Source organism: Saccoglossus kowalevskii, chromosome 19 (genome assembly GCF_978046115.1).
Source record: "Saccoglossus kowalevskii chromosome 19, keSacKowa6.1, whole genome shotgun sequence".
NCBI classification, from domain to species: domain Eukaryota; kingdom Metazoa; phylum Hemichordata; class Enteropneusta; family Harrimaniidae; genus Saccoglossus; species Saccoglossus kowalevskii.
Window position 1 is genome coordinate 21,165,245 of NC_140659.1, and position 22,617 is coordinate 21,187,861.

The 22,617-nt window shown below is 41.2% G+C and overlaps 33 non-coding genes across 33 annotated transcripts; all 33 read left to right on the forward strand.

The window, feature by feature from the left end:
* Positions 1-39: 39 nt before the first annotated feature.
* Positions 40-337, forward strand: LOC146730682 (signal recognition particle RNA). Its single transcript, XR_014927672.1, has one exon.
* Positions 338-753: 416 nt separating this feature from the next.
* On the forward strand, positions 754-1,049 carry LOC146730683 (signal recognition particle RNA). Its single transcript, XR_014927629.1, has one exon.
* A 418-nt stretch (positions 1,050-1,467) lies between these two features.
* Positions 1,468-1,765, forward strand: LOC146730684 (signal recognition particle RNA). The gene has a single exon (XR_014927683.1).
* Positions 1,766-2,181: 416 nt separating this feature from the next.
* On the forward strand, positions 2,182-2,477 carry LOC146730685 (signal recognition particle RNA). The gene has a single exon (XR_014927630.1).
* A 418-nt stretch (positions 2,478-2,895) lies between these two features.
* LOC146730686 (signal recognition particle RNA) lies at positions 2,896-3,193 on the forward strand. The gene has a single exon (XR_014927501.1).
* A 416-nt stretch (positions 3,194-3,609) lies between these two features.
* Positions 3,610-3,908, forward strand: LOC146730687 (signal recognition particle RNA). Its single transcript, XR_014927579.1, has one exon.
* A 416-nt stretch (positions 3,909-4,324) lies between these two features.
* On the forward strand, positions 4,325-4,622 carry LOC146730688 (signal recognition particle RNA). Its single transcript, XR_014927590.1, has one exon.
* Positions 4,623-5,039: 417 nt separating this feature from the next.
* LOC146730689 (signal recognition particle RNA) lies at positions 5,040-5,337 on the forward strand. The gene has a single exon (XR_014927574.1).
* A 417-nt stretch (positions 5,338-5,754) lies between these two features.
* On the forward strand, positions 5,755-6,052 carry LOC146730690 (signal recognition particle RNA). The gene has a single exon (XR_014927694.1).
* Positions 6,053-6,468: 416 nt separating this feature from the next.
* On the forward strand, positions 6,469-6,766 carry LOC146730691 (signal recognition particle RNA). The gene has a single exon (XR_014927571.1).
* Positions 6,767-7,183: 417 nt separating this feature from the next.
* On the forward strand, positions 7,184-7,481 carry LOC146730692 (signal recognition particle RNA). Its single transcript, XR_014927690.1, has one exon.
* A 418-nt stretch (positions 7,482-7,899) lies between these two features.
* Positions 7,900-8,197, forward strand: LOC146730693 (signal recognition particle RNA). Its single transcript, XR_014927503.1, has one exon.
* Positions 8,198-8,615: 418 nt separating this feature from the next.
* LOC146730694 (signal recognition particle RNA) lies at positions 8,616-8,913 on the forward strand. The gene has a single exon (XR_014927519.1).
* Positions 8,914-9,323: 410 nt separating this feature from the next.
* Positions 9,324-9,620, forward strand: LOC146730695 (signal recognition particle RNA). The gene has a single exon (XR_014927700.1).
* Positions 9,621-10,037: 417 nt separating this feature from the next.
* LOC146730696 (signal recognition particle RNA) lies at positions 10,038-10,334 on the forward strand. The gene has a single exon (XR_014927555.1).
* A 196-nt stretch (positions 10,335-10,530) lies between these two features.
* On the forward strand, positions 10,531-10,827 carry LOC146730697 (signal recognition particle RNA). Its single transcript, XR_014927547.1, has one exon.
* Positions 10,828-11,248: 421 nt separating this feature from the next.
* LOC146730698 (signal recognition particle RNA) lies at positions 11,249-11,544 on the forward strand. The gene has a single exon (XR_014927637.1).
* Positions 11,545-11,962: 418 nt separating this feature from the next.
* On the forward strand, positions 11,963-12,260 carry LOC146730699 (signal recognition particle RNA). Its single transcript, XR_014927520.1, has one exon.
* A 417-nt stretch (positions 12,261-12,677) lies between these two features.
* Positions 12,678-12,975, forward strand: LOC146730700 (signal recognition particle RNA). The gene has a single exon (XR_014927504.1).
* A 410-nt stretch (positions 12,976-13,385) lies between these two features.
* LOC146730701 (signal recognition particle RNA) lies at positions 13,386-13,682 on the forward strand. Its single transcript, XR_014927556.1, has one exon.
* Positions 13,683-13,878: 196 nt separating this feature from the next.
* LOC146730702 (signal recognition particle RNA) lies at positions 13,879-14,175 on the forward strand. The gene has a single exon (XR_014927610.1).
* A 421-nt stretch (positions 14,176-14,596) lies between these two features.
* LOC146730703 (signal recognition particle RNA) lies at positions 14,597-14,892 on the forward strand. Its single transcript, XR_014927638.1, has one exon.
* Positions 14,893-15,310: 418 nt separating this feature from the next.
* On the forward strand, positions 15,311-15,607 carry LOC146730704 (signal recognition particle RNA). The gene has a single exon (XR_014927635.1).
* Positions 15,608-16,027: 420 nt separating this feature from the next.
* LOC146730705 (signal recognition particle RNA) lies at positions 16,028-16,325 on the forward strand. The gene has a single exon (XR_014927710.1).
* Positions 16,326-16,743: 418 nt separating this feature from the next.
* On the forward strand, positions 16,744-17,041 carry LOC146730706 (signal recognition particle RNA). The gene has a single exon (XR_014927606.1).
* A 413-nt stretch (positions 17,042-17,454) lies between these two features.
* Positions 17,455-17,752, forward strand: LOC146730707 (signal recognition particle RNA). Its single transcript, XR_014927605.1, has one exon.
* A 200-nt stretch (positions 17,753-17,952) lies between these two features.
* Positions 17,953-18,250, forward strand: LOC146730708 (signal recognition particle RNA). The gene has a single exon (XR_014927617.1).
* A 413-nt stretch (positions 18,251-18,663) lies between these two features.
* LOC146730709 (signal recognition particle RNA) lies at positions 18,664-18,961 on the forward strand. The gene has a single exon (XR_014927607.1).
* A 418-nt stretch (positions 18,962-19,379) lies between these two features.
* Positions 19,380-19,677, forward strand: LOC146730710 (signal recognition particle RNA). The gene has a single exon (XR_014927758.1).
* Positions 19,678-20,092: 415 nt separating this feature from the next.
* Positions 20,093-20,390, forward strand: LOC146730711 (signal recognition particle RNA). The gene has a single exon (XR_014927689.1).
* Positions 20,391-20,807: 417 nt separating this feature from the next.
* Positions 20,808-21,105, forward strand: LOC146730712 (signal recognition particle RNA). The gene has a single exon (XR_014927618.1).
* A 411-nt stretch (positions 21,106-21,516) lies between these two features.
* On the forward strand, positions 21,517-21,814 carry LOC146730713 (signal recognition particle RNA). Its single transcript, XR_014927623.1, has one exon.
* A 418-nt stretch (positions 21,815-22,232) lies between these two features.
* LOC146730714 (signal recognition particle RNA) lies at positions 22,233-22,530 on the forward strand. The gene has a single exon (XR_014927759.1).
* The last annotated feature ends 87 nt before the right edge of the window (positions 22,531-22,617 follow it).

Genomic DNA, 22,617 nt, shown 5'->3' on the forward strand with positions numbered 1-22,617 from the left:
TCTATTCAATAAATAGCGTTAAAATGTCAAGCGTAAGTGGCTGGGCGTTGTGGCGTGCGCCTGTAATCCAGTTACTTGGAGGCCGGGGTTGTTGGACGGGTTGAGGTTGGGAGTCCTGTTAGTTGTCTTTCTATGGAGATCAGGCGTCCATGCTAAGCTCGGCATCAATATGGTCGACCCGACGGAGGTTAGGACGACCAGGTTGTATAATGAGGGACGAATCGGCCCAGGGTGGAAACACAGCAGGCAAAAGTTTCCGTGTGGAGCAGTAGTGGGATCGCGCTCGTGAATAGGCAGCGTCTAGCAGCCCTACCAAAATAGTTGAACACAATCCTTTTTTCCTTTATATTGAGTATACTTTTTATATTAATATATCGCATATATCGAATATAATTCAACGATTTTTATTGAACATTGTATTTTTATCACCCCAAAAATTACTGTAAATCCATTTATTTTCTATGGATTTTAATTTCACTTTCTCATGCTTTGAACACTTTCACTTGGTTTTAAGTTCACGAACTCTGCTGAGAAACATGAGTTCTATTCAGTCATAAGGCCATGTATCCATTTTTGTCGGAGGTTTTTTTATGAATAGGCGACTTTGATGTAGTGATTGTCTTAGATAGTTATTGGGCAATGATTATTGTGTAAACTTCAAAACAGACATGCAAACCAGTTGGATGCCAGGTACCATCGTAGCTGGCACTGTCATCTATTCAATAAATAGCGTTAAAATGTCATGCGTAAATGGCTGGGCGTTGTGGCGTGCGCCTGTAATCCAGTTACTTGGAGGCCGGGGTTGTTGGACGGGTTGAGGTTGGGAGTCCTGTTAGTTGTCTTTCTATGGAGATCAGGCGTCCATGCTAAGCTCGGCATCAATATGGTCGACCCGATGGAGGTTAGGACGACCAGGTTGTATAATGAGGGACGAATCGGCCCAGGGTGGAAACACAGCAGGCAAAAGTTTCCGTGTGGAGCAGTAGTGGGATCGCTCGTGAATAGGCAGCGTCTAGCAGCCCTACCAAAATAGTTGAACACAATCCTTTTTTCCTTTATATTGAGTATACTTTTTATATTAATATATCGCATATATCGAATATAATTCAACGATTTTCATTGAACATTGTATTTTTACCCCCCAAAAAATGACTGTAAATCCATTTATTTTCAATGGTTTTTAATTTCACTTTCTCATGCTTTGAACACTTTCACTTGGTTTTAAGTTCACGAACTCTGCTGAGAAACACGAGTTCTATTCAGTCATAAGGCCATGTATCCATTTTTGTCGGAGGTTTGTTTTTATGAATAGGCGACTTTGATGTAGTGATTGTCTTAGATAGTTATTGGGCAATGATTATTGTGTAAACTTCAAAACAGACATGCAAACCAGTTGGATGCCAGGTACCATCGTAGATGGCACTGTCTTCTATTCAATAAATAGCGTTAAAATGTCAAGCGTAAGTGGCTGGGCGTTGTGGCGTGCGCCTGTAATCCAGTTACTTGGAGGCCGGGGTTGTTGGACGGGTTGAGGTTGGGAGTCCTGTTAGTTGTCTTTCTATGGAGATCAGGCGTCCATGCTAAGCTCGGCATCAATATGGTCGACCCGACGGAGGTTAGGACGACCAGGTTGTATAATGAGGGACGAATCGGCCCAGGGTGGAAACACAGCAGGCAAAAGTTTCCGTGTGGAGCAGTAGTGGGATCGCGCTCGTGAATAGGCAGCGTCTAGCAGCCCTACCAAAATAGTTGAACACAATCCTTTTTTCCTTTATATTGAGTATACTTTTTATATTAATATATCGCATATATCGAATATAATTGAACGATTTTTATTGAACATTGTATTTTTATCACCCCAAAAATTACTGTAAATCCATTTATTTTCTATGGATTTTAATTTCACTTTCTCATGCTTTGAACACTTTCACTTGGTTTTAAGTTCACGAACTCTGCTGAGAAACATGAGTTCTATTCAGTCATAAGGCCATGTATCCATTTTTGTCGGAGGTTTTTTTATGAATAGGCGACTTTGATGTAGTGATTGTCTTAGATAGTTATTGGGCAATGATTATTGTGTAAACTTCAAATTAGACATGCAAACCAGTTGGATGCCAGGTACCATCGTAGATGGCACTGTCATCTATTCAATAAATAGCGTTAAAATGTCATGCGTAAATGGCTGGGCGTTGTGGCGTGCGCCTGTAATCCAGTTACTTGGAGGCCGGGGTTGTTGGACGGGTTGAGGTTGGGAGTCCTGTTAGTTGTCTTTCTATGGAGATCAGGCGTCCATGCTAAGCTCGGCATCAATATGGTCGACCCGATGGAGGTTAGGACGACCAGGTTGTATAATGAGGGACGAATCGGCCCAGGGTGGAAACACAGCAGGCAAAAGTTTCCGTGTGGAGCAGTAGTGGGATCGCTCGTGAATAGGCAGCGTCTAGCAGCCCTACCAAAATAGTTGAACACAATCCTTTTTTCCTTTATATTGAGTATACTTTTTATATTAATATATCGCATATATCGAATATAATTCAACGATTTTCATTGAACATTGTATTTTTACCCCCCAAAAAATGACTGTAAATCCATTTATTTTCAATGGTTTTTAATTTCACTTTCTCATGCTTTGAACACTTTCACTTGGTTTTAAGTTCACGAACTCTGCTGAGAAACACGAGTTCTATTCAGTCATAAGGCCATGTATCCATTTTTGTCGGAGGTTTGTTTTTATGAATAGGCGACTTTGATGTAGTGATTGTCTTAGATAGTTATTGGGCAATGATTATTGTGTAAACTTCAAAACAGACATGCAAACCAGTTGGATGCCAGGTACCATCGTAGATGGCACTGTCTTCTATTCAATAAATAGCGTTAAAATGTCAAGCGTAAGTGGCTGGGCGTTGTGGCGTGCGCCTGTAATCCCGTTACTTGGAGGCCGGGGTTGTTGGACGGGTTGAGGTTGGGAGTCCTGTTAGTTGTCTTTCTATGGAGATCAGGCGTCCATGCTAAGCTCGGCATCAATATGGTCGACCCGACGGAGGTTAGGACGACCAGGTTGTATAATGAGGGACGAATCGGCCCAGGGTGGAAACACAGCAGGCAAAAGTTTCCGTGTGGAGCAGTAGTGGGATCGCGCTCGTGAATAGGCAGCGTCTAGCAGCCCTACCAAAATAGTTGAACACAATCCTTTTTTCCTTTATATTGAGTATACTTTTTATATTAATATATCGCATATATCGAATATAATTCAACGATTTTTATTGAACATTGTATTTTTATCACCCCAAAAATTACTGTAAATCCATTTATTTTCTATGGATTTTAATTTCACTTTCTCATGCTTTGAACACTTTCACTTGGTTTTAAGTTCACGAACTCTGCTGAGAAACATGAGTTCTATTCAGTCATAAGGCCATGTATCCATTTTTGTCGGAGGTTTTTTTATGAATAGGCGACTTTGATGTAGTGATTGTCTTAGATAGTTATTGGGCAATGATTATTGTGTAAACTTCAAAACAGACATGCAAACCAGTTGGATGCCAGGTACCATCGTAGATGGCACTGTCTTCTATTCAATAAATAGCGTTAAAATGTCAAGCGTAAGTGGCTGGGCGTTGTGGCGTGCGCCTGTAATCCAGTTACTTGGAGGCCGGGGTTGTTGGACGGGTTGAGGTTGGGAGTCCTGTTAGTTGTCTTTCTATGGAGATCAGGCGTCCATGCTAAGCTCGACCATCAATATGGTCGACCCGACGGAGGTTAGGACGACCAGGTTGTATAATGAGGGACGAATCGGCCCAGGGTGGAAACACAGCAGGCAAAAGTTTCCGTGTGGAGCAGTAGTGGGATCGCGCTCGTGAATAGGCAGCGTCTAGCAGCCCTACCAAAATAGTTGAACACAATCCTTTTTTCCTTTATATTGAGTATACTTTTTATATTAATATATCGCATATATCGAATATAATTCAACGATTTTTATTGAACATTGTATTTTTATCACCCCAAAAATTACTGTAAATCCATTTATTTTCTATGGATTTTAATTTCACTTTCTCATGCTTTGAACACTTTCACTTGGTTTTAAGTTCACGAACTCTGCTGAGAAACATGAGTTCTATTCAGTCATAAGGCCATGTATCCATTTTTGTCGGAGGTTTTTTTATGAATAGGCGACTTTGATGTAGTGATTGTCTTAGATAGTTATTGGGCAATGATTATTGTGTAAACTTCAAAACAGACATGCAAACCAGTTGGATGCCAGGTACCATCGTAGATGGCACTGTCATCTATTCAATAAATAGCGTTAAAATGTCATGCGTAAATGGCTGGGCGTTGTGGCGTGCGCCTGTAATCCAGTTACTTGGAGGCCGGGGTTGTTGGACGGGTTGAGGTTGGGAGTCCTGTTAGTTGTCTTTCTATGGAGATCAGGCGTCCATGCTAAGCTCGGCATCAATATGGTCGACCCGACGGAGGTTCGGACGACCAGGTTGTATAAGGAGGGACGAATCGGCCCAGGGTGGAAACACAGCAGGCAAAAGTTCCCGTGTGGAGCAGTAGTGGTATCACGCTCGTGAATAGGCAGCGTCTAGCAGCCCTACCAAAATAGTTGAACACAATCCTTTTTCCTTTATATTGAGTATACTTTTTATATTAATATATCGCATATATCGAATATAATTCAACGATTTGCATTGAACATTGTATTTTTACCCCCCAAAAAATGACTGTAAATCCATTTATTTTCAATGGTTTTTAATTTCACTTTCTCATGCTTTGAACACTTTCACTTGGTTTTAAGTTCACGAACTCTGCTGAGAAACACGAGTTCTATTCAGTCATAAGGCCATGTATCCATTTTTGTCGGCGGTTTGTTTTTATGAATAGGCGACTTTGATGTAGTGATTGTCTTAGATAGTTATTGGGCAATGATTATTGTGTAAACTTCAAAACAGACATGCAAACCAGGTGGATGCCAGGTTCAATCGTAGATGGCACTGTCTTCTATTCAATAAATAGCGTTAAAATGTCATGCGTAAATGGCTGGGCGTTGTGGCGTGCGCCTGTAATCTAGTTACTTGGAGGCCGGGGTTGTTGGACGGGTTGAGGTTGGGAGTCCTGTTAGTTGTCTTTCTATGGAGATCAGGCGTCCATGCTAAGCTCGGCATCAATATGGTCGACCCGACGGAGGTTAGGACGACCAGGTTGTATAATGAGGGACGAATCGGCCCAGGGTGGAAACACAGCAGGCAAAAGTTCCCGTGTGGAGCAGTAGTGGTATCACGCTCGTGAATAGGCAGCGTCTAGCAGCCCTACCAAAATAGTTGAACACAATCCTTTTTCCTTTATATTGAGTATACTTTTTATATTAATATATCGCATATATCGAATATAATTCAACGATTTGCATTGAACATTGTATTTTTACCCCCCAAAAAATGACTGTAAATCCATTTATTTTCAATGGTTTTTAATTTCACTTTCTCATGCTTTGAACACTTTCACTTGGTTTTAAGTTCACGAACTCTGCTGAGAAACACGAGTTCTATTCAGTCATAAGGCCATGTATCCATTTTTGTCGGAGGTTTGTTTTTATGAATAGGCGACTTTGATGTAGTGATTGTCTTAGATAGTTATTGGGCAATGATTATTGTGTAAACTTCAAAACAGACATGCAAACCAGTTGGATGCCAGGTACCATCGTAGATGGCACTGTCTTCTATTCAATAAATAGCGTTAAAATGTCAAGCGTAACTGGCTGGGCGTTGTGGCGTGCGCCTGTAATCCAGTTACTTGGAGGCCGGGGTTGTTGGACGGGTTGAGGTTGGGAGTCCTGTTAGTTGTCTTTCTATGGAGATCAGGCGTCCATGCTAAGCTCGGCATCAATATGGTCGACCCGACGGAGGTTAGGACGACCAGGTTGTATAATGAGGGACGAATCGGCCCAGGGTGGAAACACAGCAGGCAAAAGTTTCCGTGTGGAGCAGTAGTGGGATCGCGCTCGTGAATAGGCAGCGTCTAGCAGCCCTACCAAAATAGTTGAACACAATCCTTTTTTCCTTTATATTGAGTATACTTTTTATATTAATATATCGCATATATCGAATATAATTCAACGATTTTTATTGAACATTGTATTTTTATCACCCCAAAAATTACTGTAAATCCATTTATTTTCTATGGATTTTAATTTCACTTTCTCATGCTTTGAACACTTTCACTTGGTTTTAAGTTCACGAACTCTGCTGAGAAACATGAGTTCTATTCAGTCATAAGGCCATGTATCCATTTTTGTCGGAGGTTTTTTTATGAATAGGCGACTTTGATGTAGTGATTGTCTTAGATAGTTATTGGGCAATGATTATTGTGTAAACTTCAAAACAGACATGCAAACCAGTTGGATGCCAGGTACCATCGTAGATGGCACTGTCATCTATTCAATAAATAGCGTTAAAATGTCATGCGTAAATGGCTGGGCGTTGTGGCGTGCGCCTGTAATCCAGTTACTTGGAGGCCGGGGTTGTTGGACGGGTTGAGGTTGGGAGTCCTGTTAGTTGTCTTTCTATGGAGATCAGGCGTCCATGCTAAGCTCGGCATCAATATGGTCGACCCGACGGAGGTTAGGACGACCAGGTTGTATAAGGTGGGACGAATCGGCCCAGGGTGGAAACACAGCAGGCAAAAGTTCCCGTGTGGAGCAGTAGTGGGATCACGCTCGTGAATAGGCAGCGTCTAGCAGCCCTACCAAAATGGTTGAACACAATCCTTTTTCCTTTATATTGAGTATACTTTTTATATTAATATATCGCATATATCGAATATAATTCAACGATTTGCATTGAACATTGTATTTTTACCCCCCAAAAAATGACTGTAAATCCATTTATTTTCAATGGTTTTTAATTTCACTTTCTCATGCTTTGAACACTTTCACTTGGTTTTAAGTTCACGAACTCTGCTGAGAAACACGAGTTCTATTCAGTCATAAGGCCATGTATCCATTTTTGTCGGCGGTTTGTTTTTATGAATAGGCGACTTTGATGTAGTGATTGTCTTAGATAGTTATTGGGCAATAATTATTGTGTAAACTTCAAAACAGACATGCAAACCAGTTGGATGCCAGGTACCATCGTAGATGGCACTGTCTTCTATTCAATAAATAGCGTTAAAATGTCATGCGTAAATGGCTGGGCGTTGTGGCGTGCGCCTGTAATCCAGTTACTTGGAGGCCGGGGTTGTTGGACGGGTTGAGGTTGGGAGTCATGTTAGTTGTCTTTCTATGGAGATCAGGCGTCCATGCTAAGCTCGGCATCAATATGGTCGACCCGACGGAGGTTAGGACGACCAGGTTGTATAATGAGGGACGAATCGGCCCAGGATGGAAACACAGCAGGCAAAAGTTTCCGTGTCGATCAGTAGTGGGATCGCGCTCGTGAATAGGCAGCGTCTAGCAGCCCTACCAAAATAGTTGAACACAATCATTTTTTCCTTTATATTGAGTATACTTTTTATATTAATATATCGCAGATATTGAATATAATTCAACGATTTTTATTGAACATTGTATTTTTATCACCCCAAAAATTACTGTAAATCCATTTATTTTCAATGGTTTTTAATTTCACTTTCTCAGGCTTTGAACACTTTCACTTGGTTTTAAGTTCACGAACTCTGCTGAGAAATATGAGTTCTATTCAGTCATAAGGCCATGTATCCATTTTTGTCGGAGGTTTGTTTTTATGAATAGGCGACTTTGATGTAGCGATTGTCTTAGATAGTTATTGGGCAATGATTATTGTGTAAACTTCAAAACAGACATGCAAACCAGGTGGATGCCAGGTACCATCTTAGATGGCACTGTCTTCTATTCAATAAATAGCGTTAAAATGTCATGCGTAAATGGCTGGGCGTTGTGGCGTGCGCCTGTAATCCAGTTACTTGGAGGCTGGGGTTGTTGGACGGGTTGAGGTTGGGAGTCCTGTTAGTTGTCTTTCTATGTAGATCAGGCGTCCATGCTAAGCTCGGCATCACTATGGTCGACCCGACGGAGGTTAGGACGACCAGGTTGTATAATGAGGGACGAATCGGCCCAGGGTGGAAACACAGCAGGCAAAAGTTTCCGTGTGGAGCAGTAGTGGGATCGCGCTCGTGAATAGGCAGCGTCTAGCAGCCCTACCAAAATAGTTGAACACAATCCTTTTTTCCTTTATATTGAGTATACTTTTTATATTAATATATCGCATATATCGAATATAATTCAACGATTTTTATTGAACATTGTATTTTTATCACCCCAAAAATTACTGTAAATCCATTTATTTTCTATGGATTTTAATTTCACTTTCTCATGCTTTGAACACTTTCACTTGGTTTTAAGTTCACGAACTCTGCTGAGAAACATGAGTTCTATTCAGTCATAAGGCCATGTATCCATTTTTGTCGGAGGTTTGTTTTTATGAATAGGCGACTTTGATGTAGTGATTGTCTTAGATAGTTATTGGGCAATGATTATTGTGTAAACTTCAAAACAGACATGCAAACCAGTTGGATGCCAGGTACCATCGTAGATGGCACTGTCTTCTATTCAATAAATAGCGTTAAAATGTCATGCGTAAGTGGCTGGGCGTTGTGGCGTGCGCCTGTAATCCAGTTACTTGGAGGTCGGGGTTGTTGGACGGGTTGAGGTTGGGAGTCCTGTTAGTTGTCTTTCTATGGAGATCAGGCGTCCATGCTAAGCTCGGCATCAATATGGTCGACCCGACGGAGGTTAGGACGACCAGGTTGTATAATGAGGGACGAATCGGCCCAGGGTGGAAACACAGCAGGCAAAAGTTTCCGTGTGGAGCAGTAGTGGGATCGCGCTCGTGAATAGGCAGCGTCTAGCAGCCCTACCAAAATAGTTGAACACAATCCTTTATATTGAGTATACTTTTTATATTAATATATCGCATATATCGAATATAATTCAACGATTTTTATTGAACATTGTATTTTTATCACCCCAAAAATTACTGTAAATCCATTTATTTTCAATGGTTTTTAATTTCACTTTCTCATGCTTTGAACACTTTCACTTGGTTTTAAGTTCACGAACTCTGCTGAGAAACATGAGTTCTATTCAGTCATAAGGCCATGTATCCATTTTTGTCGGAGGTTTGTTTTTATGAATAGGCGACTTTGATGTAGTGATTGTCTTAGATAGTTATTGGGCAATGATTATTGTGTAAACTTCAAAACAGACATGCAAACCAGGTGGATGCCAGGTACCATCTTAGATGGCACTGACTTCTATTCAATAAATAGCGTTAAAATGTCATGCGTAAATGGCTGGGCGTTGTGGCGTGCGCCTGTAATCCAGTTACTTGGAGGCCGGGGTTGTTGGACGGGTTGAGGTTGGGATTCCTGTTAGTCGTCTTTCTATGGAGATCAGGCGTCCATGCTAAGCTCGGCATCAATATGGTCGACCAGACGGAGGTTCGGACGACCAGGTTGTATAATGAGGGACGAATCGCCCAGGGTGGAAACACAGCAGGAAAAAGTTTCCGTGTGTAGCAGTAGTGGGATCGCGCTCGTGAATAGGCAGCGTTTAGCAGCCCTACCAAAATAGTTGAACACAATCCTTTTTCCTTTATATTGAGTATACTTTTTATATTAATATATCGCATATATCGAATATAATTCAACGATTTTTATTGAACATTGTATTTTTATCACCCCAAAAATTACTGTAAATCCATTTATTTTCAATGGTTTTTAATTTCACTTTCTCATGCTTTGAACACTTTCACTTGGTTTTAAGTTCACGAACTCTGCTGAGAAACATGAGTTCTATTCAGTCATAAGGCCATGTATCCAGTTTTGTCGGAGGTTTGTTTTTATGAATAGGCGACTTTGATGTAGCGATTGTCTTAGATAGTTATTGGGCAATGATTATTGTGTAAACTTCAAAACAGACATGCAAACCAGGTGGATGCCAGGTACCATCTTAGATGGCACTGACTTCTATTCAATAAATAGCGTTAAAATGTCAGGCGTAAATGGCTGGGCGTTGCGGCGTGCGCCTGTAATCCAGTTACTTGGAGGCCGGGGTTGTTGGTCGGATTGAGGTTGGGAGTCCTGTTAGTTGTCTTTCTATGGAGATCAGGCGTCCATGCTAAGCTCGGCATCAATATGGTCGACCCGACGGAGGTTAGGACGACCAGGTTGTATAATGAGGAACGAACCGGCCCAGGGTGGAAACACAGCAGGCAAAACTTCCCGTGTGGAGCAGTAGTGGGATCACGCTCGTGAATGGCAGTGTCTAGCAGCCCTACCAAAATAGTTGAACACAATCCTTTTTCCTTTATATTGAGTATACTTTTTATATTAATATATCGCATATATCGAATATAATTAAACGATTTTCATTGAACATTGTATTTTTACCCCCCAAAAAATGACTGTAAATCCATTTATTTTCAATGGTTTTTAGTTTCATCGTAGATGGCACTGTCTTCTATTCAATAAATAGCGTTAAAATGTCATGCGTAAATGGCTGGGCGTTGTGGCGTGCGCCTGTAATCCAGTTACTTGGAGGCCGGGGTTGTTGGTCGGATTGAGGTTGGGAGTCCTGTTAGTTGTCTTTCTATGGAGATCAGGCGTCCATGCTAAGCTCGGCATCAATATGGTCGACCCGACGGAGGTTAGGACGACCAGGTTGTATAATGAGGGACGAATCGGCCCAGGGTGGAAACACAGCAGGCAAAACTTCCCGTGTGGAGCAGTAGTGGGATCACGCTCGTGAATGGCAGTGTCTAGCAGCCCTACCAAAATAGTTGAACACAATCCTTTTTCCTTTATATTGAGTATACTTTTTATATTAATATATCGCATATATCGAATATAATTCAACGATTTTCATTGAACATTGTATTTTTACCCCCCAAAAAATGACTGTAAATCCATTTATTTTCAATGGTTTTTAATTTCACTTTCTCATGCTTTGAACACTTTCACTTGGTTTTAAGTTCACGAACTTTGCTGAGAAACATGAGTTCTATTCAGTCATAAGGCCATGTATCCATTTTTGTCGGAGGTTTGTTTTAATTTATGAATAGGCGACTTTGATGTAGTGATTGTCTTAGATAGTTATTGGGCAATGATTATTGTGTAAACTTCAAAACAGACATGCAAACCAGTTGGATGCCAGGTTCAATCGTAGATGGCACTGTCTTCTATTCAATAAATAGCGTTAAAATGTCATGCGTAAATGGCTGGGCGTTGTGGCGTGCGCCTGTAATCTAGTTACTTGGAGGCCGGGGTTGTTGGACGGGTTGAGGTTGGGAGTCCTGTTAGTTGTCTTTCTATGGAGATCAGGCGTCCATGCTAAGCTCGGCATCAATATGGTCGACCCGACGGAGGTTAGGACGACCAGGTTGTATAATGAGGGACGAATCGGCCCAGGGTGGAAACACAGCAGGCAAAAGTTTCCGTGTGGAGCAGTAGTGGGATCGCTCGTGAATAGGCAGCGTCTAGCAGCCCTACCAAAATAGTTGAACACAATCCTTTTTTCCTTTATATTGAGTATACTTTTTATATTAATATATCGCATATATCGAATATAATTCAACGATTTTTATTGAACATTGTATTTTTATCACCCCAAAAATTACTGTAAATCCATTTATTTTCAATGGTTTTTAATTTCACTTTCTCATGCTTTGAACACTTTCACTTGGTTTTAAGTTCACGAACTCTGCTGAGAAACATGAGTTCTATTCAGTCATAAGGCCATGTATCCATTTTTGTCGGAGGTTTGTTTTTATGAATAGGCGACTTTGATGTAGCGATTGTCTTAGATAGTTATTGGGCAATGATTATTGTGTAAACTTCAAAACAGACATGCAAACCAGGTGGATGCCAGGTACCATCTTAGATGGCACTGACTTCTATTCAATAAATAGCGTTAAAATGTCAGGCGTAAATGGCTGGGCGTTGTGGCGTGCGCCTGTAATCCAGTTACTTGGAGGCCGGGGTTGTTGGTCGGATTGAGGTTGGGAGTCCTGTTAGTTGTCTTTCTATGGAGATCAGGCGTCCATGCTAAGCTCGGCATCAATATGGTCGACCCGACGGAGGTTAGGACGACCAGGTTGTATAATGAGGGACGAATCGGCCCAGGGTGGAAACACAGCAGGAAAAAGTTTCCGTGTGGAGCAGTAGTGGGATCGCGCTCGTGAATAGGCAGCGTTTAGCAGCCCTACCAAAATAGTTGAACACAATCCTTTTTCCTTTATATTGAGTATACTTTTTATATTAATATATCGCATATATCGAATATAATTCAACGATTTTCATTGAACATTGTATTTTTACCCCCAAAAAAATGACTGTAAATCCATTTATTTTCAATGGTTTTTAATTTCACTTTCTCATGCTTTGAACACTTTCACTTGGTTTTAAGTTCACGAACTCTGCTGAGAAACATGAGTTCTATTCAGTCATAAGGCCATGTATCCATTTTTGTCGGAGGTTTGTTTTTATGAATAGGCGACTTTGATGTAGCGATTGTCTTAGATAGTTATTGGGCAATGATTATTGTGTAAACTTCAAAACAGACATGCAAACCAGGTGGATGCCAGGTACCATCTTAGATGGCACTGTCTTCTATTCAATAAATAGCGTTAAAATGTTATGCGTAAATGGCTGGGCGTTGTGGCGTGCGCCTGTAATCCAGTTACTTGGAGGCTGGGGTTGTTGGACGGGTTGAGGTTGGGAGTCCTGTTAGTTGTCTTTCTATGTAGATCAGGCGTCCATGCTAAGCTCGGCATCACTATGGTCGACCCGACGGAGGTTAGGACGACCAGGTTGTATAATGAGGGACGAATCGGCCCAGGGTGGAAACACAGCAGGCAAAAGTTTCCGTGTGGAGCAGTAGTGGGATCGCGCTCGTGAATAGGCAGCGTCTAGCAGCCCTACCAAAATAGTTGAACACAATCCTTTATATTGAGCACACTTTTTATATTAATATATCGCATATATCGAATATAATTCAACGATTTTTATTGAACATTGTATTTTTATCACCCCAAAAATTACTGTAAATCCATTTATTTTCAATGGTTTTTAATTTCACTTTCTCATGCTTTGAACACTTTCACTTGGTTTTAAGTTCACGAACTCTGCTGAGAAACATGAGTTCTATTCAGTCATAAGGCCATGTATCCAGTTTTGTCGGAGGTTTGTTTTTATGAATAGGCGACTTTGATGTAGCGATTGTCTTAGATAGTTATTGGGCAATGATTATTGTGTAAACTTCAAAACAGACATGCAAACCAGGTGGATGCCAGGTACCATCTTAGATGGCACTGACTTCTATTCAATAAATAGCGTTAAAATGTCAGGCGTAAATGGCTGGGCGTTGCGGCGTGCGCCTGTAATCCAGTTACTTGGAGGCCGGGGTTGTTGGTCGGATTGAGGTTGGGAGTCCTGTTAGTTGTCTTTCTATGGAGATCAGGCGTCCATGCTAAGCTCGGCATCAATATGGTCGACCCGACGGAGGTTAGGACGACCAGGTTGTATAATGAGGAACGAACCGGCCCAGGGTGGAAACACAGCAGGCAAAACTTCCCGTGTGGAGCAGTAGTGGGATCACGCTCGTGAATGGCAGTGTCTAGCAGCCCTACCAAAATAGTTGAACACAATCCTTTTTCCTTTATATTGAGTATACTTTTTATATTAATATATCGCATATATCGAATATAATTAAACGATTTTCATTGAACATTGTATTTTTACCCCCCAAAAAATGACTGTAAATCCATTTATTTTCAATGGTTTTTAATTTCATCGTAGATGGCACTGTCTTCTATTCAATAAATAGCGTTAAAATATCATGCGTAAATGGCTGGGCGTTGTGGCGTGCGCCTGTAATCCAGTTACTTGGAGGCCGGGGTTGTTGGTCGGATTGAGGTTGGGAGTCCTGTTATTTGTCTTTCTATGGAGATCAGGCGTCCATGCTAAGCTCGGCATCAATATGGTCGACCCGACGGAGGTTAGGACGACCAGGTTGTATAATGAGGGACGAATCGGCCCAGGGTGGAAACACAGCAGGCAAAACTTCCCGTGTGGAGCAGTAGTGGGATCACGCTCGTGAATGGCAGTGTCTAGCAGCCCTACCAAAATAGTTGAACACAATCCTTTTTCCTTTATATTGAGTATACTTTTTATATTAATATATCGCATATATCGAATATAATTCAACGATTTTCATTGAACATTGTATTTTTACCCCCCAAAAAATGACTGTAAATCCATTTATTTTCAATGGTTTTTAATTTCACTTTCTCATGCTTTGAACACTTTCACTTGGTTTTAAGTTCACGAACTTTGCTGAGAAACATGAGTTCTATTCAGTCATAAGGCCATGTATCCATTTTTGTCGGAGGTTTGTTTTAATTTATGAATAGGCGACTTTGATGTAGTGATTGTCTTAGATAGTTATTGGGCAATGATTATTGTGTAAACTTCAAAACAGACATGCAAACCAGTTGGATGCCAGGTTCAATCGTAGATGGCACTGTCTTCTATTCAATAAATAGCGTTAAAATGTCATGCGTAAATGGCTGGGCGTTGTGGCGTGCGCCTGTAATCTAGTTACTTGGAGGCCGGGGTTGTTGGACGGGTTGAGGTTGGGAGTCCTGTTAGTTGTCTTTCTATGGAGATCAGGCGTCCATGCTAAGCTCGGCATCAATATGGTCGACCCGACGGAGGTTAGGACGACCAGGTTGTATAATGAGGGACGAATCGGCCCAGGGTGGAAACACAGCAGGCAAAAGTTTCCGTGTGGAGCAGTAGTGGGATCGCTCGTGAATAGGCAGCGTCTAGCAGCCCTACCAAAATAGTTGAACACAATCCTTTTTTCCTTTATATTGAGTATACTTTTTATATTAATATATCGCATATATCGAATATAATTCAACGATTTTTATTGAACATTGTATTTTTATCACCCCAAAAATTACTGTAAATCCATTTATTTTCAATGGTTTTTAATTTCACTTTCTCATGCTTTGAACACTTTCACTTGGTTTTAAGTTCACAAACTCTGCTGAGAAACATGAGTTCTATTCAGTCATAAGGCCATGTATCCATTTTTGTCGGAGGTTTGTTTTTATGAATAGGCGACTTTGATGTAGCGATTGTCTTAGATAGTTATTGGGCAATGATTATTGTGTAAACTTCAAAACAGACATGCAAACCAGGTGGATGCCAGGTACCATCTTAGATGGCACTGACTTCTATTCAATAAATAGCGTTAAAATGTCAGGCGTAAATGGCTGGGCGTTGTGGCGTGCGCCTGTAATCCAGTTACTTGGAGGCCGGGTTTGTTGGTCGGATTGAGGTTGGGAGTCCTGTTAGTTGTCTTTCTATGGAGATCAGGCGTCCATGCTAAGCTCGGCATCAATATGGTCGACCCGACGGAGGTTAGGACGACCAGGTTGTATAATGAGGGACGAATCGGCCCAGGGTGGAAACACAGCAGGCAAAACTTCCCGTGTGGAGCAGTTGTGGGATCACGCTCGTGAATGGCAGTGTCTAGCAGCCCTACCAAAATAGTTGAACACAATCCTTTTTCCTTTATATTGAGTATACTTTTTATATTAATATATCGCATATATCGAATATAATTCAACGATTTTCATTGAACATTGTATTTTTACCCCCCAAAAATGACTGTAAATCCATTTATTTTCAATGGTTTTTAATTTCACTTTCTCATGCTTTGAACACTTTCACTTGGTTTTAAGTTCACGAACTCTGCTGAGAAACATGAGTTCTATTCAGTCATAAGGCCATGTATCCATTTTTGTCGGAGGTTTGTTTTACTTTATGAATAGGCGACTTTGATGTAGTGATTGTCTTAGATAGTTATTGGGCAATGATTATTGTGTAAACTTCAAAACAGACATGCAAACCAGTTGGATGCCAGGTAACATCGTAGATGGCACTGTCTTCTATTCAATAAATAGCGTTAAAATGTCAGGCGTAAATGGATGGGCGTTGTGGCGGGCGCCTGTAATCCAGTTACTTGGAGGCCGGGCTTGTTGGACGGGTTGAGGTTGGGAGTCATGTTAGTCGTCTTTCTATGGAGATCAGGCGTCCATGCTAAGCTCGGCATCAATATGGTCGACCCGACGGAGGTTAGGACGACCAGGTTGTATAATGAGGGACGAATCGGCCCAGGGTGGAAACACAGCAGGCAAAAGTTCCCGTGTGGAGCAGTAGTGGGATCGCGCTCTTGAATAGGCAGCGTTTAGCAGCCCTACCAAAAAAGTTGAACACAATCCTTTTTCCTTTATATTGAATATACTTTTTATATTAATGTATCGCATATATCGAATATAATTCAACGATTTTCATTGAACATTGTATTTTTACCCCCCCCCCAAATGACTGTAAATCTATTTATTTTCAATGGTTTTTAATTTCACTTTCTCATGCTTTGAACACTTTCACTTGGTTTTAAGTTCACGAAATCTGCTGAGAAACATAAGTTCTATTCAGTCATCAGGCCATGTATCCATTTTTGTCGGAGGTTTGTTTTTATGAATAGGCGACTTTGATGTAGTGATTGTCTTAGATAGTTATTGGGCAATGCTTATTGTGTAAACTTCAAAACAGACATGCAAACCAGTTGGATGCCATGTATCATCGTAGATGGCACTGTCTTCTATTCAAAAAATAGCGTTAAAATGTCAGGCGTAAATGGCTGGGCGTTGTGGCGTGCGCCTGTAATCCAGTTATTTGGAGGCTGGGGTTGTTGGACGGGTTAAGGTTGGGAGTCCTGTTAGTCGTCTTTCTATGTAGATCAAGCGTCCTTGCTAAGCTCGGCATCAATATGGTCGACCCGACGGAGGTTAGGACGACCAGGTTGTATAATGAGGGACGAATCGGCCCAGGGTGGAAACACAGCAGGCAAAAGTTCCCGTGTGGAGCAGTAGTGGGATCGCGCTCGTGAATAGGTAGCGTCTAGCAGCCCTACCAAAATAGTTGAACACAATCCTTTTTTCCTTTATATTGAGTATACTTTTTATATTAATATATCGCATATATCGAATATAATTCAACGATTTTCATTGAACATTGTATTTTTACCCCCCAAAAAATGACTGTAAATCCATTTATTTTCAATGGTTTTTAATTTCACTTTCTCATGCTTTGAACACTATCACTTGGTTTTAAGTTCACGAAGCTGAGAAACATGAGTTCTATTCAGTCATAAGGCCATGTATCCATTTTTGTCGAAGGTTTTTTTTATGAATAGGCGACTTTGATGTAGTGATTGTCTTAGATAGTTATTGGGCAATGATTATTGTGTAAACTTCAAAACAGACATGCAAACCAGTTGGATGCCAGGTACCATCGTAGATGGCACTGTCTTCTATTCAATAAATAGCGTTAAAATGTCAGGCGTAAATGGCTGGGCGTTGTGGCGTGCGCCTGTAATCCAGTTACTTGGAGGCTTGGGTTGTTGGACGGGTTGAGGTTGGGAGTCCTGTTAGTTGTCTTTCTATGGAGATCAGGCGTCCATGCTAAGCTCGGCATCAATATGGTCGACCCGACGGAGCTTAGGACGACCAGGTTGTATAATGAGGGACGAATCGGCCCAGGGTGGAAACACAGCAGGCAAAAGTTTCCGTGTGGAGCAGTAGTGGGATCGCGCTCGTGAATAGGCAGCGTCTAGCAGCCCTACCAGAATAGTTGAACACAATCCTTTTTTCCTTTATATTGAGTATACTTTTTATATTAATATATCGCATATATCGAATATAATTCAACGATTTTCATTGAACATTGTATTTTTACCCCCCCCCCAAAAATGACTGTCAATCCATTTATTTTCAATGGTTTTTAATTTCATCGTAGATGGCACTGTCTTCTATTCAATAAATAGCGTTAAAATGTCAGGCGTAAATGGCTGGGCGTTGTGGCGTGCGCCTGTAATCCAGTTATTTGGAGGCTGGGGTTGTTGGACGGGTTAAGGTTGGGAGTCCTGTTAGTCGTCTTTCTATGTAGATCAAGCGTCCTTGCTAAGCTCGGCATCAATATGGTCGACCCGACGGAGGTTAGGACGACCAGGTTGTATAATGAGGGACGAATCGGCCCAGGGTGGAAACACAGCAGGCAAAAGTTCCCGTGTGGAGCAGTAGTGGGATCGCGCTCGTGAATAGGTAGCGTCTAGCAGCCCTACCAAAATAGTTGAACACAATCCTTTTTTCCTTTATATTGAGTATACTTTTTATATTAATATATCGCATATATCGAATATAATTCAACGATTTTCATTGAACATTGTATTTTTACCCCCCAAAAAATGACTGTAAATCCATTTATTTTCAATGGTTTTTAATTTCACTTTCTCATGCTTTGAACACTATCACTTGGTTTTAAGTTCACGAAGCTGAGAAACATGAGTTCTATTCAGTCATAAGGCCATGTATCCATTTTTGTCGAAGGTTTTTTTTATGAATAGGCGACTTTGATGTAGTGATTGTCTTAGATAGTTATTGGGCAATGATTATTGTGTAAACTTCAAAACAGACATGCAAACCAGTTGGATGCCAGGTACCATCGTAGATGGCACTGTCTTCTATTCAATAAATAGCGTTAAAATGTCAGGCGTAAATGGCTGGGCGTTGTGGCGTGCGCCTGTAATCCAGTTACTTGGAGGCTTGGGTTGTTGGACGGGTTGAGGTTGGGAGTCCTGTTAGTTGTCTTTCTATGGAGATCAGGCGTCCATGCTAAGCTCGGCATCAATATGGTCGACCCGACGGAGCTTAGGACGACCAGGTTGTATAATGAGGGACGAATCGGCCCAGGGTGGAAACACAGCAGGCAAAAGTTTCCGTGTGGAGCAGTAGTGGGATCGCGCTCGTGAATAGGCAGCGTCTAGCAGCCCTACCAGAATAGTTGAACACAATCCTTTTTTCCTTTATATTGAGTATACTTTTTATATTAATATATCGCATATATCGAATATAATTCAACGATTTTTATTGAACATTGTATTTTTATCATCCCAAAAATTAATGTAAATCCATTTATTTTCAATGGTTTTTAATTTCACTTTCTCATGCTTTGAACACTTTCACTTGGTTTTAAGTTCACGAACTCTGCTGAGAAACATGAGTTCTATTCAGTCATAAGGCCATGTATCCATTTTTGTCGGAGGTTTGTTTTTATGAATAGGCGACTTTGATGTAGCGATTGTCTTAGATAGTTATTGGACAATGATTATTGTGTAAACTTCAAAACAGACATGCAAACCAGGTGGATGCCTGGTACCATCGTAGATGGCACTGTCTTCTATTCAATAAATAGCGTTAAAATGTCTGGCGTAAATGGCTGGGCGTTGTGGCGTGCGCCTGTAATCCAGTTACTTGGAGGCCGGGGTTGTTGGACGGGTTGAGGTTGGGAGTCCTGTTAGTCGTCTTTCTATGGAGATCAGGCGTCCATGCTAAGCTCGGCATCAATATGGTCGACCAGACGGAGGTTAGGACGACCAGTTTGTATAATGAGGGACGAATCGGCCCAGGGTGGAAACACAGCAGGCAAAAGTTCCCGTGTGGAGCAGTAGTGGGATCACGCTCGTGAATAGGTAGCGTCTAGCAGCCCTACCAAAATAGTTGAACACAATCCTTTTTCCTTTATATTGAGTATACTTTTTATATTAATATATCGCATATATCGAATATAATTCAACGATTTTCATTGAACATTGTATTTTTACCCCCCAAAAATGATTGTAAATCCATTTATTTTCAATGGTTTTTAATTTCACTTTCTCAGGCTTTGAACACTTTCACTTGGTTTTAAGTTCACGAACTCTGCTGAGAAACACGAGTTCTATTCAGTCATAAGGCCATGTATCCATTTTTGTCGAAGGTTTTTTTTATGAATAGGCGACTTTGATGTAGTGATTGTCTTAGATAGTTATTGGGCAATGATTATTGTGTAAACTTCAAAACAGATATGCAAACCAGTTGGATGCCAGGTACCATCGTAGATGGCACTGTCTTCTATTCAATAAATAGCGTTAAAATGTCATGCGTAAATGGCTGGGCGTTGTGGCGTGCGCCTGTAATCCAGTTACTTGGAGGCCGGGGTTGTTGGACGGGTTGAGGTTGGGAGTCCTGTTAGTTGTCTTTCTAAGGAGATCAGGCGTCCATGCTAAGCTCGGCATCAATATGGTCGACCCGACGGAGGTTAGGACGACCAGGTTGTATAATGAGGGACGAATCGGCCCAGGGTGGAAACACAGCAGGCAAAAGTTTCCGTGTAAGGCAGTAGTGGGATCGCTCTCGTGAATAGGCAGCGTCTAGCAGCCCTACCAAAATAGTTGAACACAATCCTTTTTCCTTTATATTGAGTATACTTTTTATATTAATATATCGCATATATCGAATATAATTCAACGATTTTCATTGAACATTGTATTTTTACCCCCCAAAAAATGACTGTAAATCCATTTATTTTCAATGGTTTTTAATTTCACTTTCTCATGCTTTGAACATTTTCACTTGGTTTTAAGTTCACGAACTCTGCTGAGAAACATGAGTTCTATTCAGTCATAAGGCCATGTATCCATTTTTGTCGGAGGTTTGTTTTTATGAATAGGCGACTTTGATGTAGCGATTGTCTTAGATAGTTATTGGGCAATGATTATTGTGTGAACTTCAAAACAGACATGCAAACCAGGTGGATGCCTGGTACCATCTTAGATGGCACTGACTTCTATTCAATAAATAGCGTTAAAATGTCAGGCGTAAATGGCTGGGCGTTGTGGCGTGCGCCTGTAATCCAGTTACTTGGAGGCCGGGGTTGTTGGACGGGTTGAGTTTGGGAGTCCTGTTAGTCGTCTTTCTATGGAGATCAGGCGTCCATGCTAAGCTCGGCATCAATATGGTCGACCAGACGGAGGTTAGGACGACCAGGTTGTATAAAGAGGGACGAATCGGCCCAGGGTGGAAACACAGCAGGCAAAAGTTTCCGTGTGGAGCAGTAGTGGGATCGCGCTCGTGAATGGGCAGCGTCTTGCAGCCCTACCAAAATAGTTGAACACAATCCTTTTTCCTTTATATTGAGTATACTTTTTATATTAATATATCGCATATATCGAATATAATTCAACGATTTTCATTGAACATTGTATTTTTACCCCCCAAAAAATGACTGTAAATCCATTTATTTTCAATGGTTTTTAATTTCACTTTCTCATGCTTTGAACACTTTCACTTGGTTTTAAGTTCACGAACTGAGAAACATGAGTTCTATTCAGTCATAAGGCCATGTATCCATTTTTGTCGAAGGTTTTTTTTATGAATAGGCGACTTTGATGTAGTGATTGTCTTAAATAGTTATTGGGCAATGATTATTGTGTAAACTTCAAAACAGACATGCAAACCAGTTGGATGCCAGGTACCATCGTAGATGGCACTGTCTTCTATTCAATAAATAGCGTTAAAATGTCAGGCGTAAATGGCTGGGCGTTGTGGCGTGCGCCTGTAATCCAGTTACTTGGAGGCTTGGGTTGTTGGACGGGTTGAGGTTGGGAGTCCTGTTAGTTGTCTTTCTATGGAGATCAGGCGTCCATGCTAAGCTCGGCATCAATATGGTCGACCCGACGGAGGTTAGGACGATCAGGTTGTATAATGAGGGACGAATCGGCCCAGGGTGGAAACACAGCAGGCAAAAGTTTCCGTGTGGAGCATTAGTGGGATCGCGCTCGTGAATAGGCAGCGTCTAGCAGCCCTACCAGAATAGTTGAACACAATCCTTTTTTCCTTTATATTGAGTATACTTTTTATATTAATATATCGCATATATCGAATATAATTCAACGATTTTTATTGAACATTGTATTTTTATCATCCCAAAAATTAATGTAAATCCATTTATTTTCAATGGTTTTTAATTTCACTTTCTCATGCTTTGAACACTTTCACTTGGTTTTAAGTTCACGAACTCTGCTGAGAAACATGAGTTCTATTCAGTCATAAGGCCATGTATCCATTTTTGTCGGAGGTTTGTTTTTATGAATAGGCGACTTTGATGTAGAGATTGTCTTAGATAGTTATTGGGCAATGATTATTGTGTAAACTTCAAAACAGACATGCAAACCAGGTGGATGCCTGGTACCATCGTAGATGGCACTGTCTTCTATTCAATAAATAGCGTTAAAATGTCTGGCGTAAATGGCTGGGCGTTGTGGCGTGCGCCTGTAATCCAGTTACTTGGAGGCCGGGGTTGTTGGACGGGTTGAGGTTGGGAGTCCTGTTAGTCGTCTTTCTATGGAGATCAGGCGTCCATGCTAAGCTCGGCATCAATATGGTCGACCAGACGGAGGTTAGGACGACCAGTTTGTATAATGAGGGACGAATCGGCCCAGGGTGGAAACACAGCAGGCAAAAGTTCCCGTGTGGAGCAGTAGTGGGATCACGCTCGTGAATAGGTAGCGTCTAGCAGCCCTACCAAAATAGTTGAACACAATCCTTTTTCCTTTATATTGAGTATACTTTTTATATTAATATATCGCATATATCGAATATAATTCAACGATTTTCATTGAACATTGTATTTTTA